The sequence below is a fragment of the Chrysochloris asiatica genome, unplaced genomic scaffold (assembly GCF_000296735.1).
Source record: "Chrysochloris asiatica unplaced genomic scaffold, ChrAsi1.0 scaffold00088, whole genome shotgun sequence".
NCBI lineage: Eukaryota > Metazoa > Chordata > Mammalia > Afrosoricida > Chrysochloridae > Chrysochloris > Chrysochloris asiatica.
In genome coordinates this window covers 9,678,510-9,698,641 of record NW_006408606.1, presented here as the reverse complement: position 1 = coordinate 9,698,641, position 20,132 = coordinate 9,678,510, and the positions used below count along the sequence as shown (strand labels likewise).

At 39.6% G+C, this 20,132-nt stretch overlaps 1 pseudogene; it reads left to right on the top strand.

The window, feature by feature from the left end:
• The first annotated feature begins 4,091 nt into the window (after window positions 1–4,091).
• Window positions 4,092–6,938, top strand: LOC102811008 (annotated as a pseudogene).
• The last annotated feature ends 13,194 nt before the right edge of the window (window positions 6,939–20,132 follow it).

Here is a 20,132-nt window from a genome sequence, read left to right as displayed (position 1 = left end):
ATCTCTGGTGAGGTCCATGTGTATAGTTGTCTTTATGTTCGTTAGAAAATGTATTTGCAATGAAGAAGTCATTGGTCTTGCAAAATTCTATCATTGTATTACCGAAGCAATGTTTTCCAACTACTGACCCTTCCTCTTTGTTTCCAACTTTTGCATTCCAATCACCTGTACTTATCAATACATCTTGATTTCATGTTTGATCTATTTCACACTGAAAATCTTTAATTTCATTATCACTGACTTTATTGGTTGGTATGTAAATTTGAATAATAGTGGCATTAACTAGTCTTCTTCATAAACATATAGATATCTTCTTATCACATACAGCATTGTACTTCAAGATGATCTTGAAATGTTTTTTTAGATGCTGAAAGTGTTGCCATTCTTCTTCAATTCATCATTTCTGGCATAGTAAAATCATATGATTATCAGATTCAGAATGGTCAATACCAGTCCATTTCAGCTCACTAATGTCTAGGATATTGATCTTAATGTGTACCATTTCAGTTTTGACAACTTCCAATTTTCCTAGATTCATACTTTGTGTATTCCATGTTTTGATTATTAATGGATGTTTACAGTTGTTTTTCCTCATTTTGAGTTGTGCCCTATCAGTAAATAATGGTACCAAAAGCTTTACTGTATTCATCTCATCATGGTCAGCTCTACTTTAAGCAGGCAGTTTTTTTCCCAGCCATATTTTGAGTGCCTTCCAACCTGAAGGTCATCTTCCAGTACTGTATCTGGCAATATTCTGGTGCTATTCATTATGTTCTCATATTCCAGCAATATACCTGACAATGTTATGCTGCCATTCATAAGGTTTTCAGTAGTTAAACATTCAGAAGTAGGCTGCCTCTCCTTCTTCCTAGTCTTTCTTAGTTTAGAAGCTCCACTGATACTTACCCACCATGGGAGACTCAGCTGGTATTTAAAATGCTGGTAGCATAGCTTTCAGAATCACAGAGCCACCACAGAATGACAAATTGAAAGATGAGAGATGGATTAGAGAAGTTATCATATTATAATTCAGGGTAAAAAAAAAATGTTCAGGGCACAGTTCTTCCAGTCAGAACAAGCTCTCCTCAGCTGGACCCATAGACAGGCCTCTCTCTGGCCTTCAGTTCCTTGGTCTGGCTTGTGACCTGCTCCTGAAATATTACAAAGCTGTTTCAGAACTGCTGGTAAATGCCCACAGGGCATACCATTCCACCATAAACCTCAGTCTAGAGGTCTTGAGCTCTAGCTCTGTGAGCCAGCAAACCTAACTCCTATAATTAAGTGACTGGAGGCACCCAAGTCTGCAAGAAAGTCTCCTGCCCAAAGTCCCTCAGCTTTACTTTCTCAATGGGCTGGGAAGCCCACTATTTTGTCTGGTGCTCTGGCTCTTGGTTCTGCTACTGTTGCTCCTCTGCCACTCCTCAGGTGTCACAGTTTTCTGGCTCTGGGTTGAGACAATTCAATGAACAGAGATTGCAGGGTGCAAAGGAGACACTCCACTCCCGGCTCTTCTTCCTTGATGGTAGTGAGATCCCCACTCCTGCTTCTGAGGTGGCTCATTTTATGTCCACATTAGAGTTCCAACTTTTTACAATTAACCCTGCTATCACTCACAACTGAATCAGATAATTCATCAGCATCTTCCCTCACCTTCTCTTACCCAGTTGTTTTTGTAGTTAAGTGTCATCTAGTTATTTCTGACTCATAGCGACCCTGCATAGGATTTCTGAGAAGCAACTGGTGGGTTTGAACCACCGACATTGTGGTTCGCAGTCATATTGTGAAAAAGTAGTTTAATGAGAGTTACAAAGACCATGGCAGCCAGAAGAGACATATGAAGGAATTCATTGCACTGCAGAGTTCTTTGGACATAGAACCAACAGGAGACAAGAATCTGAGATTAGTAGAGATGACACCTCCACCCAGAAGTCAATTCAGATATGTTGTTTTTGTTGTTAAGTGCTGTCGAGTTGATTCCAACCCATAGCGACCCTGTATAGGCTTTCCAAGGATTGGCTGGTGAGCTTGAACCAATGACCTTGCAGTTCAAATGACTTTGCAGTCTTATGCATTAGCCCACAGTGTCACACCAGGACTCCAATTCAGATATAGAAGTACTTAAACAAACCTACAAGACTGATAAGAGGGGACCAGAGATACCAATTTATAATGAAGGCAGCTGCAAAGCAAAAAGAGGGAACAATGTAGCTACATAATTTTCAAATGGTGAGCAAGTAGATCTTAAGATAAAACAAGCAATTTTAAGGTAGGGAAATTAACAAATTAAAAAATAACTTCAAAGAAAATGAATAAACTTCTCATTGAAATAAAAAAGATTTCATAAACATTAAAACAATAGCAAAAAAGAAAATGACAAGAAAACCCACAAACAAAATGAACTCAGCACAGAAAATTATGTCAACAAAGGAACCAGCAGCTCCACAAAAAATAATACAGCAAAATGACAGCAATCAATTCATACCTATCAATAATTACACTGAATGTAAATGGATTAAATGCACCAGTCAAAAAACAGAGAGTAACAAAATGGGTAAGAAAATTGGATCCTTCAATATGCTGTCTCGTGGCACTGTAGGTTAATGTGCTGTATTGCAGTCGGTTTGAACCTCAAGGTCAGCGGTTTTCACTCCTTGGAAACCATATACGGGATCATGATGGGTCAGAACCGACTCGATGGCATAACAACAGAGGTAGTGTAGCGGTTACAAGTCAGGCTGCTAACATCAAGGTCAGCCGTTTGAGACTATCAGCTGTTCCATGGGAGAAAGATGAGGTTTTCTGCTCCCATAAAAATTTCGAGCCTCAGAAATCCTATACAGGGCCGCTATGAGTTGGAACCAACTCCACGGCACACAATCACCACCACCAAGACATATCTTACACACAAATACAAAAATAGACTAAATACCAAAGGATGAAAAAAGTATATCAAGCTAACAGCAATAAAAAATGAGCAGGATTGATTATATTAATTTCTGATACAATAGATTTTAAGGCAAAACACAGCATATGGGACAAAAAGGACATTATATGATTATTAAAGGGTTGGTAAGAGAAAAAGAAAATATAACCATAATAAATATCTATGCTTTCAATGAAAGTTCTTCAAAATATACAAATCTAACTCTAACAGAAAGAAATGGATAACTCTACAATTATAATGTTGTTGTTGTTATGTGCCATGGAGTCGGTTCCGACTCATAGTGACTCTGTGCAGGGTTTCTAAGGCTGTAAATCTTGATGGGAGCAGAAAGCTTCATCTTTCTCCAGTGGAACAGCTGGTAGTTTTGAACTGCTGACCTTGGTTCCCAGCCTGATTCGTAACCACTATGCTACCAGAGCTCCTTCTACAATAATAATAGGAGGTTTTAATATACCACTTTTAATGAAGGATAGAACAACTAGAAAGAAACTCAACAAGGACATAGAAATAAACAACATAGTCAGCCAACAAGAGCTCATAGATTTATACAAAGCACTGTATTCAACAATAATACAATATACATTTTTTTTTCCCAGTGCACATGAAACATTCTCCAGAATAGATCATATGCTAGGCCGCAAAGCAAGCTTCAATACGTTTAAGACATCAAAATGCTACAAAGCATGGTCTCAGATCACAATGCTAGAAAATAGGAATCAACAATAGGAACATCAAGGAAAAAATAAAATACATGGAAATTGAATAACATCCTACTTAAAACTACTGGGTAACAGGAGAAATGGAGTCTCAGTGTGGCTCTGTGGGTTACTTCACTGAACTACAAAGTTGGTTTGAAATGCAGGGTTGGCAGTTCAATCTTACCAGCTCCTCAGAAAGCCTATACTGGGTCACCATGGGTCGGAACTGACTCAGTGGCACTTAACAATAACAATAATAGAAGAAATTAAAAACTAAATTTAAAATTTCCTTGAAGGATGTGGCAAGATGTCAGACTAGGCAGAAAAGCTACACAGACCCACTACAACAAAGATATGGAAAACCAAATGAAATAGATGGAACCCTGAGCTTCAAATGAAAGACTAGAAAAGTGGATTGAATGCTTACTAAGAGAGGAAGCTAAACAAACATGGCAGAAAAGGAAACAGATTTGTGGCTTGTACTAGCTGACCAGATGCAGCACAGCCACATTAAACTTTGGTGTGACCAACTCCCACCCATGTACACCTCCACTGAAGCTCTCTCTCACACGGCGATTGGAGCCAGACAGTGGTTGGTGAGTGATGCAGTTGTGAGCCCCATTGAAGTGAGTCAAGAACTAGCCACACCAAACCTGGATTCAGGTGAGCCCTTGCTCCAAACCTGTAGAGCCAATCCTGGCCAGCCCTGGACTAATCATAACTAGGAGAAGCAGCTGAATAGAATGGGAGATTTGTGCGAAGTAGGGAGTTGGGAGGAGACAGATATCTGCACCAGGCCCAGCACAGCCATCTTGAACTTTTGTGGCAATTGGTGGCGCAGAGGCATACAGCTTATTGGTAGAGACAAAGGTATGAAGATTTTTCTTCTACCCGCATTACCTTGGTGACCAGAGACATGGCCAGCCCTCACCCATGCACACTCCCAGTGAAGCTCCTTCTCTCTAGTTGATCAGAGTCACATAATGGTATGTTGTACAATTGTGAGCTACAGCAAAATGAGTTGAGAGCTAACAGGACCAGCCCTAGCACCTGGAATCAGGTGTGGCTTGCTCCAGAACTGCAGAGCTGATTCTGGCCAGCCCTGGATTAATGGGAACTCTAGCTGTCAGCTGCCCTCTGGGATGGAAATAACCTTAGTTCTCTAGTTCCTTAGCGGTCTGCATGAACTACTTCCAGATTGGGTGCCCAGAACAGATAACATCTAGGCATATCGGAACTCCATCTAGGGCTGGGAGTTTCACTGTCTCATCCTTTGCCCACCCACCACTTGAGCTCCTTTTGACTGGCAGGAAACCCCAGAATTCCCTCCTCTCTGGAGAAATCTGCTACAAAAGACCTTTTTAAAGTGTTCTAGAGCAAAGATGTCAGTTTGGGGACCAAGATACGCCAAACCCAAGCCATGGTACTTTCAATCATTTCATAATCATGTGAAAGTTGAACAATGAATAAGGAAGACCATAGTGGAATTGACACATTTGAATCATGGTGTTAGTGAAGAAAAATTGAAAATTCTGTGGGCTCCCAGAAGAACAAATAAATCTCTCTTGGAAGAAATACAGCCAGAATGCTCCTTAGAAGCAAGACTGGGGAGACTTCATCTGTCATACTTTGAACGTTTTTCAGGAGGAACTACTCCCTGGAAAAGGACATCATGCTTGGTAAAATGGAGGGTCAGTGAAAAAGAGGAGGACCCCCGACAAGATGGACTAACACAGTGGCCGCAACAATAGGCTCAAACATAATGACAGTTTTGAGACTAACACAGAATAGGTCATTGTTTCCTTCTGTTGTGCATAGGGTCACTGATTCAGAAGAGACTCAATAGTACCTAAGAACAACAACAACAATAACAATACAGGCTGAATGAGTGTGGAGGGAGAGTGGAAGTATACTCACAAACAGAAAAAAAGTTTGACTGAAGATATTTGTATGTGGGTATTTATTTACCTTTGCTACAAACATAGCCATGAATGCTGTGGAACAGACAGACAGGGAGCAAAATTATGAAAATTTCTTACACATTACCAAAACTCTTGAGGGCATAATTTGCTGGGTCTGGGAGCTCCGTTTCAGAGTCTCTGGAAACAGCATAGTCAATTGGCATAACATAGTCCACAAAGAATGTTCTACATTCTACTTTGGTAGTAGTGACTTAGGTCTTCAAAGCTCATGAGAGGCCATCTAAAGTGCAACTAGAGGAAAGAAAAGTGAGGAAAATTGAAGATGCTTAGACCAGAAGAACTACATGGTATCCCACTATCAGTAATAACTGCTCTGAAAAGATCACATTAGAAAGCTCAGGATAAAGTAGGGGGGGAAATGTGGTATGAAACTCAAAATAAAAAAAAAATTAAAATAAGACCAGGCTTACTGGTCAGATACTGGTGGAGCCCTAGATGATGACTTTTGGTCACTCCTCACGTCTGGAACTGAACTCAACCCCATGTCTCAACTTTCAGCCAAGCAATAGATAGACATACAGGCAAGGAGAAGTACTAATAAGGTATGCACACCATAGAAAGGAGGAGGAGGACCGGAAACAAGAAACACAGGGGGAAAGTGGGCTAAGTGATATTCCATGGAGAGGTTTGCAATCACTGAAATGAAAAAAACTATAGGATTTGTTGAATGTAAAGCTGATGATCTGCTCAGCAAAGCTTCACTTGATTAACAATAAAAAGTTTGAAAGAAAGAGCAGACAATCTGAACAGCAGAGATCTCCAGAGACTAAGCATTTCAGTTAATGATATGTTATATGTAGACTGGGAACTGAAGAGAGAAATACCTAATTTGCATCAGGTGACTCAAGTGCAAGCTGAACTCCTGAGAAAACTGAAAGCCCCATCTGCAATTAAGAAAGCCTGTGCTCAAGTGAGATGCATTGAAGACTTTGGGAGAGCTGGCACAAAGCTGCACTTGGTGAATTTTACTGCAGCATACAAAAGACATCTCCTTACTCATCAAAGGGCAAACAAAGCTCTTCATCATACCACTTCTTTTCCTTTCCCAGGAGGCACAAAGATTTTATCAGAGAAAGCAATTCCCTAATCATAGGGAGAGCATGAGAGAACCATTTCTAATAATGGTACAAACTTTTAGGAACCCAAAACCCATGGCAGAATTCTCAGAAAGATAATTCTTGGGTATTCCCAAACCCATCTAAGTCAAGTGAAAAAGTATTTGGAGAAAATAAAAGCAAAAATCTGCCTTTATTCAAGCTGCCACCACAGTATTACTTGGATCAACCTAATCAAAACTGCCTTTATAAGAATTGATTCGGAAAATATTTATGATTTGACCACAAGGATGTGTTATCTCCCTCAGTGATTCTCCTGAGAAGGTATTTAACAAAATGAAAGTGGATTTTGACTGAAATTTTTTCAGTTTTCAATATCTATACATTTGTACATACTGTACCATTATAATGCAGTCAATTTGCTATTATGAAAGAATATCCTCCAGCTCCATCTTCTGACAAAGAATCATATATGTGCTACTGATAAATTACTTGTTGTTGTTATTTTTGTTAAGTGCTACCAAGTCAGTTCCAATTCACAGTGATCCTGTATAGGGTTTCTGAGACAGTAAATCTTAGCAAAAGCAAAAAGCTTCATCTAGCTCCTGTGGAGTAGCTGATGGGCTAAACCACCGATATTGTGGTTTGCAGCTCAGGGCTTCTTCTGTAGAACAGCTGCACTCCCAATAAATGACGTTAAGATGTTTCAAAAAGAATTTTTTTGGTTTTTTTGTTTTGAACCTCTGATTATAATTTTGAAGTTCAATTTCTTAGATTAAGAATGGAATTGGACATTTTTGGATGTGGATTTACAAAGCATGTGTTATAAGTCTATCATTTATAAAAATAGTCAAGGAAGGCACTCTATGAAATTAAAATTGTGTACATTGCTTGAAATTACATAAAATAATACAGGGAAATGTGAATTGGTTCTATTTCTGTTGACCTTATGATACACAAAGATAATGAAAAAATATTAGGATGGAATACTTTTGTATCTAATTTATTGCATCTCTATATGTCATAAGGAGCTCTGGTAGCATAGTGGTTACGAATCGGGCTGCGAACCTTAAGATCAGCGGTTCAAAACTACCAGACGCTCCGCCGAAGAAAGATGAGGCTTTCTACTCCCTTAAAGATTTACATCCTCAGAAACCCTGTACAGGGTTGCTATGGGTCGGGACCGACTCGATGGCACTTAACAACAACAACAACTATATGTCATAGAGTTTAAATTTTGAAATAATTTCCTAATCACAATAATGTCTGTCAATAAAGTTTTAGAATTGCAAAGAAATAAATGGGGAGAGTCTCACAAAGCAATTTTCCTGCTAGCTATTTTGAAAAAATCCTGCCTTCCCACACAAAATAGTCCCTGGGTGGTAAAAACAGTTACATGCTGGACTACTAACAAAAGGTTTATCGTTTGATCATCTTTTGAACCCATCCAGAGTGACTTCAAGGAGCAGCACAGCTGCTAACTGACGACCGGTTCAAACCCACCAGCTTCTCCGTGGAAGAAGGATAACGGCAGTCAGCTTCTATGAAGATTGTTGTTGTTGTTAGGTACCGTGGATTCGGTTCCGGCTCATAGCGACCCTGTACAGGGTTTCCGAGGCTGTAAATCCTTACGGGAACAGAAAGCCTCATCTTTCTTCTGAGAAACAGCTGGTAGTTTTGAACTGCCGACCTTGAGGTTAGCAGCCCAATTCGTAACCACTACGCTACCAGAGCTCTTTATTACAGCTTTGGAAACCCTATGAGAAAGTTTTACTCTGTCCTATAAGGTTGCTATCCATTGGATTTGACTTTAACAGGAAAGGCTTAGAGGAACTTTGGAAGAAAAACCTGGCAATCTGCTTCTGAAAGGTCACAACCTTAGAAAACGCTACTGAGCAGTTCTACTCTGAAACACTCTGAAAACACAAATTGTAATTGACATCATGACAATTGGTTCTTATTTCTTATTACCTACACCTCTTCAGCAACTCTTATCATGCCCAAATCATTTCCAAGGAGTAAAGAATGCTTTAAGACCTCTGGGCGGAGTTGCTGTGTCCAGTGAAGGAGGTTTACTGAGGAGCCTCTGCATTACATGGAAGTATAGGTGGAAGCCCGAACCACATCCAGACCTTCAGGGACGGGAAATTTTCCACTTGAAAGGACAAGCAGACCAGCCGGGAGCAGCTAGAAAATCAGAAGATACTTGTTGAAAGAAGGACCTACAGGAAAAATACAAAACAATAAGGGCAGTCCGACTGTTACCACAAGAACATACAGGTGGCTTGCCCAGGAGACATGAAGGCAAGTGGTCGGATTCTCTCAGTGCAAATTCTCTTCCAAGACTAAGATGCAAGGGAAATATATGCTTTGATTGACAACCACTCATGTCATCCAGAAGGGGAAGTGACTGAAGAACATCAATGAAGTGGCGAGCTAAGCCCTACATCGTTCAGCAAACTACTGTGAACCCAGGTGGAGACCTGGTCGGCCAGTAGCGAGGCAACACCTGGGGACTCATGGGCTCAGAGTCAATGACACAGCCACAGAGTGGAGAGTTGGGCAGACAGACGCAAGAACACCCACACTTGCAGATGATACCCGTTTGACCTGATTTCAATGACTGGATAAACAGAGCTCAACCCGAAGAAGAAAGAAGAGGAAAAAAGCGTCATCTGATACAATTCAATAAACATGACATACTTTGGACACATTGTCCGGACAGAAGAGTCGCTGGAGAAGGATGTCATGCTGGGTAAGGTGGAGGGTCAGAGAAAAAGAGGAAGACCCCCAACGAGACGGATCAGCCAGGTGACATCATTGATGGCGTCAAGTGTGGGAGCGGTATTGAGGTTGGCCCAGGATTGGACATTGTTTCGTTCTGCTGTGCATGGGGTCGCTATGAGTCAGTTCCAACTCGATGGCACCTGACAACAACAACACCTATGAATGCAGTAGCTCAAAAGTGGAAACAAATGCCTGCTGCAAGAACTATTCCCACCCTCTCCACACAAAGGATAGACAGGGATGGGCAACTTGGACATTGGCTACCCAAAATGGGGGGAGGGATACAAAGGTAAGAAGTGACTAGCTTACAAGCTTTCAAGAGGTAACCTAGATCCAAAGGGCATGGAGGAAGGTAGAGTCTCCAGTGAATAGTGTCCAGCCTGTCCAGGAAGGGCTGATGAAATGAAATACAGATGGGTCTCTTGTGATGCAATGGTGAATAATTGTTATCAGGACTGATTGTGAGGATTGGAAATCTAAAAGTGGACATTTTGTAGCAAGGAGGGGAGTGATTAACTTTTCAGTCTAGGAGCGGAGAACCCTGGGACCATCAATGAAGAAGAGCGGAGAACGGGATCCTACCCAGAGAAGCAGTGAGGCCTGAGATGAAGGCAGAGAAGATGACGTCAGCAGATGGTGTGGCTGGGGGCTCGGGATCAGGCAATGGAAAGGGGCTGAGGACTGTGGTGGGGGGTGGGGGGGTGCAGTCTTACAGGGTACACCCTTTGGTTGGGTGAGGATGCATGGACCGGATGGTAACTATGCCAATGAAATGATAGATGATGGAATGAATGTAAAGCTAATGTTCTCCCATGTAGACTATCACACAATTCACAATAAAACATTAAAAAAAAAAAATGAAATCAAATGACGTATTGCTTTAGGCAAATCTGCTACACAAGACCTTTTTCAAGTGTTGAAGAGCAAAGATGTCAGCTTGAGGACTAAGGTGTGCCTGACCCAAGCCATGGTATTTTCAATAACCTCATATGCATGTGAAAGCTGGCCAGTGAATATGGAAGACCATAGAAGAATTGATATCTTTGAGTTACGGTGTTGGAGGAGAATATTGAAAGTGCCATGGGCTTCCAAAAGAACCAATAGATCCGTTTTGGAAGAAGTACAGCCAGAGTGCTCCTTAGAGGCCAAGATGGCCAAACTTCGTCTCTCATGCTTTGGACATATTGTCAGGAGGGAGCAGTCACTGGAGAAGGATATCACGTTTGGTAAACTGGAGGGTCAGAGAAAAAGAGGAAGACCCCCAATTGGCCAAGTGGCAGCATCTATAGACTCAAGTGTGGCAACAGTAGTGAGTTTGGCCCAGGATCGGGCAGTATTTCGTTCTGCTGTGCATAAAGTCACTATGGGTCGGTACCAACTCAATGGCACCTAACAACAACAACAATGCCCAAGTTGCCCATCCTTGTCTACTCTTGAGTATGGAGGGGCTGGGAATGATCCTCGTTATAAAGATTTGTTCCCTTTTTTGAGCTACTGCATCCATAGCTATAGGTCAAGTTCATCAAATTGTATCAGATTATTCTTTTTTTTTATCTCTTCTTTCTTCTTCTAGTTGAGCTCTGATGAGGCCAGGTCAAGTGGGTATTATCTGCAAGTGTGGGTGTTTTTATGCATATGCCCTCTCTTCTTACCAGCTGGACACTTCACTCTTCACTCTAATACTCTGTGGCTATGTCACTGACTCTGGGCCGAAGAGTCCCAAGGTCTTGCCACACTGCTGGCCAACCGGGTTTCTACCTGGGTTCACAAGAGTCTATTGAATGTTGTAGGGCTTAGCTCGCAGCTTCATTGCTGTTTTTCCCTCACTTCCCCTTATCGATGACGAACATGGTCACCAATCGGAGAGTGTATTCCCATTGAGTCTTAGTCTTAGAAGGGGGATTGCCCTGACAGGACCCGCCCACTTGCCTTGGTGTCTCCTGGGTGAGCAACTTGTTTGTTCTTGTAGTAATCAGTTGGACTGCCTATATCGTTTCGTATTTTTCCTGTCAGTATTTCTTTCAAGAAGTGTCTTCTGTTCTTTTAGCTGCTCCAGACTGGTCTGTGTGTCCTTTCAAGTGGAAATTTCCCACCTCAGTAGATTCTGGATATGATTCAAGATTCCACATATGGTCTTATGTAATGCAGAGACTCTGCAGGAAGCCTCCTTCACTGGGACCATTGTATCCCCATTTTAGGTATTCCAATCAGTTATAAGCAGAAGATGGACTTACAAGCTTTCTATGGTGATATTTCTGGCTATTCCTTTCTCTCCCCCTCGTCTATTTTATAATGGTATGCCATAGAAAACAAGATTCAAAAGACAACCAAGCTTAACATTATTTCCCCCCTTTTCCCCATTCCAATCATGTCTCAATTCCTGTATCCCAGAGCCCTGTTGTTCTAAGGTTGTGCATACATCATTATTTCTTTCTATCCCACTTAGCCCATGCAAAGGTGCCTAATTGTTTTCCCACCTGCTTTGTTCTTCCATTCCCTTCCCCCTTCTTGTATATTGCCCCCCTCCTCAGCACCCAAACTATCCTGTGTCTATTCCCTACCCTGTGATCCACCTTCCCCTCCCCCCTCATCCCACCCTCTACATCCCAGTAACCAACAAAGAACCACCACCACCACCCCCATTAGTATGGATTCTTTTTCTTAGTCTTTTACAGGAGTGGTCCTGTGCAGTATTTCTCTTTTTGTGACTGACTAATTTCACTCAACATAAAGTCCTCAAGGTTCACCCGTGTTATGCGATTGCTTGCAGCTTCCTTGTTATTCTTCAAGGTAGCACAGTATTCCATTGTGTGTATTTACCATAGTTTGTTTATCCATTCTTTAGTTGATGATTGCTTAGGCTGTCTCCATCTTTTTGCTATTGTAAATAGTGCTGCTATGAACATTGGTGTGCATATATCTACTCGTATTATGGTTTGTATTTCTTGTGGGTAAATACCAAGTAGAGGAATTGCTGAATCATAAGGTATTTCTATTTTTAACCTTCGGAGGCAGCGACGTATTGCTTTCTAGGGAGGTTGGACCATTTTGCAATCTCACCAGCAATGCAGGAATGTCCCAGTCTCTCCACATCCTCGCCAGCATTAATTGTTCCTACTTTTTTGATCTTTGCTCTTATTGCTGGTGTGAGATGATATCTCATTGTTGTTTTGATTTGTATCTCTCTAATGGCTAGTGATCGTGGAAATTTCTTCATGTGTTTGTTGGCTGCCTGGACCTCCTCATTGGTGCACTGTCTGTTCATGTCCTGTGCCCATTTTTTAACTTGGGTTATTTGACTTTTTCTTGTAGTGGTATTGTAGTTTCCTATATATTTTAGAAATGAATCTCTTGTCTGATGTGTCATTGCAAAAGATTTTTTTCCCATTCTGTGGGTTCTCCTTTTACTCTTCTGGTGAAGTCTTTTGATGCACATAAGTTTTAAATTTTTAATATGTCCCAATCATTTATTTTGTCTACTTTTGTTTGTGTCGTTTTCAAAATGTTTGGCAGTCTGTGTATTCCCAGAATTAGTGCCCTCACATTTGTCCCTAATTTTTCTTTGATGGCCTTGATAATTCTGGCCAAGTGTCAGCACTGATGGACTCAAGTGTGGTAACAGTAGTGAGGTTAGCCCAAGATCAGGCAGTGTTTCGGTCCGCTGTGCATAAGGTCGTGATAATTTGGTACCAACTTGATGGCACCTAACAACAACAATAGCAATGGCTAGTTATCATGAACATTTCTTCATATGTTTGTTGACTGCCTGGATCCCCTTATTGGTGAAGTGTCTGTTCATGTCCAGTGCCCATTTTTTAATTGGGTTATTTGTCTTTTCCTTGTAGAGTTGTTGTAGTTTCCTATATATTTTAGAAATGAATCCCTTATCTGATGTGTAGTTGCAAAAGATTTTTTCCCATTCTCTGGGTTCCCTATTTTACTCTTCTTGTGAAGCCTTTTGATGCACATAAATTTAAAAAATTTTAATATGTCCCAATCATTTATTTTGTCTACTTTTGTTTGTGTAGTCTTTTAAATGTTTGGTAGTCTGTGTCTTCCTTAAATTAGTGCCCTCACATTTGTCCCCATTTTGTCATTGTTGGCCTTCATAATTTTGGGATTCACATTTAGGTCTTTAATCCATGCTGAGTTGGTTTTTGTATAAGGTGTGAGGTGAAGGTCTTGTTTCAATCTTTTGCATATTGCTTTCCAGTTCTGCCAGAACCATCTGTTGAACAGACTATCACCTCCCCATGCAATATATTTAGGTATTTTGTCAGAAATCAGTTTTGTCAGAAATGGCTGTGTGTGGATGGGTTAATTTCTGAATTCTCTATTTGCTCCATTGATCAATGTATCTTTCATTGTCCAGTATCAGGCAGTTTTGACCACTGTAGCCTTGTAATAAATTTTAAAGTCAGGGAATGAGTGGTTTCCAACCTTATTCTTCTTCTTAAGCAGTGTTTTGCTTATTCTGGGTCTGTTTCCTTTCCATATAAAGTTTGTAATTGTTTTTTTCCATCTCTTTGAAGAATATCATTGGAGTCTGGATTGGGATTGCATTGTATGTGTAGGATGGGCAGCATTGACATTTTCACAATGTTAAGTCTTGCTGTCCAGGAGCATGGTACATTCTTCCATTTTTGTAGGTCTCTTTTGGTTTCTTATAGTAGTGTTTTGTAGGTTTCTTTGTATAAGTCCTTTGTTTCTCTGGTTACGTTTATTCCTAGATACTTCATCCTTTGGGTGGCTATTGTAAATAGTATTGCTTTCCTAATATCCTTTTCAGCACTTTTTTGTTGTTGTTATAGAGGAATCCAACTGATTTTTATATGTTAATCTTATATCCTGCCACTTTGCTCAATCTTCCAATGAGGTCTACTAGTTTTTTTACTAAGATTTTGGGGTTTTCTACATATAGGATTATATTGTCTGCAAATAGGGAGCGTTTTACTTTCTCTTTGCCAATTTGGATGCCTTTAATTTCCCTGTCTTGCCATATAGCTCTTACTAAGACTTCCAGCACAATATTGAATAGGAGTGGTGACAAAAGGTGTCCTTGTCTGGTTCCTGTTCACAGAAGGAAGGCTTTCAGTTTCTCTCCATTGAGAGTAATGTAGGCTGTTGGTTTTGTATATATGCTCTTGATTATGTTGAGGAATTTCCCTTCAATTCCTACTTTGTTGAGTGTTAAGCCTTGGTTCTTAACAGGTTGCCTGTTGACAAACACTTTCAAGGCTGAATCAAGATGTCTGTCTAAACTGGATGACAGAAGTGTTGATAGGATTGGTTTCTACATAAAGTGCTTGGGTGCTAACAGAAAAGTCAGCAGCTTGAGTCCACCAGCCACTCAATGGGAGAAAGAAGTGGCTATCTGCTTCCATGAAGATTTACAGCCTTGAAAACTTGATGAGGGTAGTTGTACTTTGTCTTATGAGGTTGCCATGGGTAAAAATTGACTTGACAGGGCAGTTCTTCTCTCCTGTAGGTCTCTGTCAGTCTGAATATACTGGATGGCTATAAGTAACTCCGGGTGGAAGTGACCCACCAGCCCTCCCAGAAAGACTCTCAAGTAGATTCCTAGTTTTCTTTTGCAAAACAATGTCAACTTTATTGAATTTATGTCTAATATCCACAGCATATAAATGCACTTACAATGGTTTAGAATTCCTCTTCTCCAGGCTCCATGTCAAAGACTAGCAACTCAAGCTTTCTGGTTTGCTGGAAACATCCTTTTCTCAATTAAAGCTGAAGACTCAATATTAGAATCCTGAAGGCAATGAGGGAAAGTTTGCTGAAGATAATGTAGGTACTGAATGTTGGCCTTTGGAGTAGTTATTTATTGCTACAACATTTTAGATTTTGTTTTTTTACAACTGTCTTTAAACCTATTTGGTAATCATCCAAGAAAAGTAACTATATCATGTCACTCTTCTAATATGTTGTTATTGTTGTGTGCCATCCTGTCCACTCTCACTATTCAAACCCACCAGTCGTCTGGCAATCTGCTCCCATGTAGACTGTTGTTGTGATTGTTGTTGTTGTTAGGTACGGTCAAGTTGGTTCTGACCTGTAGCAACCTTGTATAAGGTTTCTGAGGAGCAGCTGGTGAACTTGAACTGCCAACTTTGCAGTTCAAATGGCTTTGCAGTCTGTGCATTAACCCACAGCACCATACAAGGACCCCCCATGTCGATTACCACCTAAGAAACCCTATGGAGCAGGTCACTATGAGTTGGAGTAGGCTCGCTAGCAGAAAACAATAACAAACTATAACCTCTAATATATCTGTTATTGTTCTGTGTTGTCAGGTTGTTTCTGACTCATAGCAACCCCGTGTAGGGTTTTCAACAGCAACTGGTGGGTTTGAACTGCCAACCTTGCAGTCCAGGGTTTGTCATACAGTACTACAACAAGAACCTCTAATATATTTGGGAGCCCCTCAATGTAGAACCCTGTACCAATGCTTTTTCACTTTTACTAATATATTAATTAAACTTTTTATTTTGCAATAATAGTTGTTGTTGTTGTTGTTAAGTGCCATCAAGTCGGGTCCGACCCATAGCGACCCTGTACAGGGTTTCCGAGTAGCTTCCCATAAATTGTTAAAAACAATAATAATGCAGAGATCCTTTGCATGATTTATTAACCTTCACCCAATGTATTTCTTCCATTGCATTTTTTTTTAAACTGGCCAATTTTAATGTTTTTAAAATAATATCATAAATAACTCTTGATAACCCATTACATTTTAATATATAACTTTACTAAGACATATTTTAGGAAGCATGGTGTCTCCGTAGGATAAGCACTTGACTGAAAACCACAAGGTCAGTAGTTCAAGCCCACCAGCTGCTCCGTGGGAGACAGATGAAGCTTTCTGCTCCTGCAAATATTTACAGCTTCAGAAACCCTATACAGGTTCACTATAAGTCTGAATCAACTCTGGGGCACTTAACACCAAAGCATATTTTATATTTACATAATTCACCCATTTCAGGTATTCAACTCTGGAATTTTTAGTAAACTTACCAATTTGTTGAAACCATCTAATTAAATTTGTTTTAAAAGATTTCCATCACTCCAGTATTATCTCCCATAATCATTAATGTTTAATCCCTATGCTCCAAGTCTGCCTGCCACATTCGACCATTAATTTACTTGCATCTGTATAGAATTACCTTTTCTGGATTTCTCATACAAAAGAAATCAGTATTCCCAGTGTCTGACTTGTATCATTCAGCAGAATGTTTCTGAGGTCCAGCTATGTTGTAGTATTACTCCATAGTTCTTTTATTGCTAAATAATATTTCCATTGCATGGCAATGCTACCTTATATATTGATTCCTATTAGTTGTTTTCCATTTTTGGCTATTATGAATAATATTGTTAGAGACATTAATGTGTGGACACATGTTTTCATTTCTCTTGACTAAATAATGTTAAGCCTAGGGATAGAATTGCTAGGTCATACAGCAAATTTATTTATTTATTTTAGCAAATTTATTTTTAACTTTCTTTAAAAATGCCAAACTGTTTTCCAAAGTAGCTATACCATTTTAGATTCCTACTAGCAATGTGTCCAACACTTGTTAGATTGATTTTGATCCCAGATATTCTAGTGGGTCTGAGATGGGGTATCATTGTAGTTTTAATTTCCATTTTTCTAATGAACCCACATTATTGGCACCATGGAAAAATGGCTTGGTGATCTGCCAAGAAACCCCTATGAAGCAGTTCTACTCTGTCATGTGAGGTTGCTATGAGTCGACAGCACACAACAATTAATAATGTTAAACATCTTTTTTTTAAATCATTTGTACATACATCTTTGGTAAACTGCCTATTCAGATTGCTTCTCCAGTTTTTGAATGGGTTGTTTGTCTTATTGAGTTGTAAGAGTTCTTGGTATCTTCTGGATATAAATCCTTTGTCAGACCACATGTTTTGCAAATATTGTCTTTCAGTCTGTTGCTTGTCTTTTCATTTCCTTAATGGTATCTTTTGAAGTGCAAAGCTTTGAATGTTGATGAGGTGCAAATTTCCTTTGTTTTCTTTCATGCACCATGCTATTTATTGTTTCATACATAAGAATTTTTTGCATAGCTCTGCAAAAGCTGATGGTGCCAATTTCTCCTGGACTCTAAAGCCCAGATATCAAATGATACTCCCAAGACCTCTTTTTTCCCTTTGTTACCCTGGAAGTGTTTTTTATTGTTGTTGTTGTTGTTTTGCTTTTGCTTAGTTGATTGCCCTTGTTGTTAAGTTACAAGAAGCTTGTACTGGCTCCCAGAACTACATACTTCCTCAATTGTACCTGACAGGAAGGAGAGCTGGTCCAAATATGACCATCAAAAGCCCTGAGATTCATGCTGATTGAACTGGCTTGGCTCTGTGTCCATCCTTGAATCAATTACTGGGTCTGAGGGTATGGAATACAAGGACTGACCTAACCAGAATATCTCTCAAATCATACAGAATTGGGAGCTGTCAAGTAAACAGAATGGAGGAGATGGACAAATAACCATTTGCTAACTTATAAAGGAAGCAAAGTAATCATTACTAGAGTTCTTGACCTTGAGAAGATGGAATAAATACCCGAAGACAAGCACAAAAATACATGTAGAAAATTTCCTTCAAATTATATCTAGAATCTAACCACTTCTCACCAACTCTACTGCTGTCATTCTGGTCCAAGTCACTATTATCTCTCATGAACTAGCTTTCTACTTTTAACTTTACCTCCCTAATAGCCTAGCCACACTCTCCAGACTATTGTCAGTGTCTATCCTTGCCACTCTACAGTCTATTAACAACACAGCAACGACAGCAATTCTGTGAGGATATAAGTAAGAGCACTTCACTCCTCTACTTGTAGCCCTCCAAAAGCTACTCATTTCTCTAATAGCAAAATCCAAAGCTCTTCATCATCTTCCCCCATTTCCATTTCCTCTTAGACCCTGTCTGCTATTCATCTACACCTGGTTCACTCCACCAATCTCCTTGCTATTACTGGAACAATCTAGATTCACTTCCACCTTGATGGTGGTGGCTATGTGCCGTGGAGTATGTTCCGACTCATAGCAACCCTGTACAGGGTTGCCGAAGCTGTAAATCTTTATGGGAGCAGAAAGCCTCATCTTTGTCCCGCAGAACAGCTGGTAGTTTCAAACTGCTGACCTTAAGATTCTCAGGCCCATTAGTAACCACTACGCTATCAGACCTCCTTTCACTTCCACCTTAGTGCCTTTGAATTTGGCTGAACTCTTTCCTCACATATATTCCTTCTCTCCTTCCTGTCCTTTTTCTCCTTCAAGTCTTTGTTCAGATCTCACCTTCCTTACCTGTACTATTTTAAATGGCAATCTCTTCCCAATATCGCATCGGAAAAATCCCTATCCTCCACACTTTATTATATTTTTTTTAGAGAAAGCAGCATCCTCTATGATTTACTTCCATGCTTATTGTCTGTCCCCTTCAACCAGAATATAAAATCCATGAGTGCTGAGATCTTTACTTGTTTCATTCAGTAACATATCACAAGAATTGAGAACAGTAGTGATACAAAGAAGAAGCTGACAAATATTTACTAAGTAGATGAATGGATATATTTTTCATCAAAGAAAAATCAAAACATTTAAGTTGAATTACCTAAGTTTTTATGGGAATAATAAGAAAATCAAGTTAATTTATTGGATTCTGAGAACCTTTATCTGACCTTATGTACATATTGTCTTCTAGTATTCATTTTAAGATCAGGCTTGATTATCAACATAATTATACTAAGCCTAATTTTTTACTAGGTCTAACAAGGGAATATCAATTAATTTAAACTTTAAGAAAATACTATTCATAATTAAATAGCATCAGTTTTTAATTAAATGCAGTGACTGAAAAAAGTGCCTTCATTTTTTCTACTCAAGTACTGTTAGCAAGAAATATAATTTGACCTCAAAACTTGTATCTGCAGGAAGTTTTCAAAACTAACTCAGAACAAGTAATCTGCCATTGTAAAAAAAAAAAAAAAAAGTCTAAATATTCTAATTTGGATTCTTGTGTGAATCAACTGCACTGTATAAATAACACTCCTAACATTTCTTGTAGCTTATGTAGATTCTTATTTTAGGACATTTTAAAAAGAAGAAGAAGAACATCAAAAAACTATCACCACTTAATTTAAAAAATTTATCTTCAACTGAAAATTTGGTAGAGAAGTTGATCATTATTTTTGACTAGGCAAAGCATTTAAATGGTTGGAAATTCAGAAAATGCAAAAAGTGCACTGTTAAAAGTCCATCTCCTATCTCTATATTCCAGTTATCTACTATCTAGTTCCCCTTAAAGAAATAACTAATCAATATTACAGGTTTCTCATGTATTCTGTCAGGAATTCTACCCAGGTACTCTCATATCCAGGAGTCCTGGTGTGGCACTGTGAGTTAATGAGCTAGACTGCAGTCAGTTTGAACTGCAAGGTTGATGGTTCAAGCTTACCAGTCACTCCTTGGAAACCCTCTACAGGGTTGCTATGGATGAGAACCGACTCAATGGCACTTAACAACAATAACTCTCATTTCCAAAGTATATGAAATAAAAATATTAAAAACTAAAAGAGCTATTATTTCTCAATATATACTCCACCTAGGTCTAGACACTTCTGATGGTG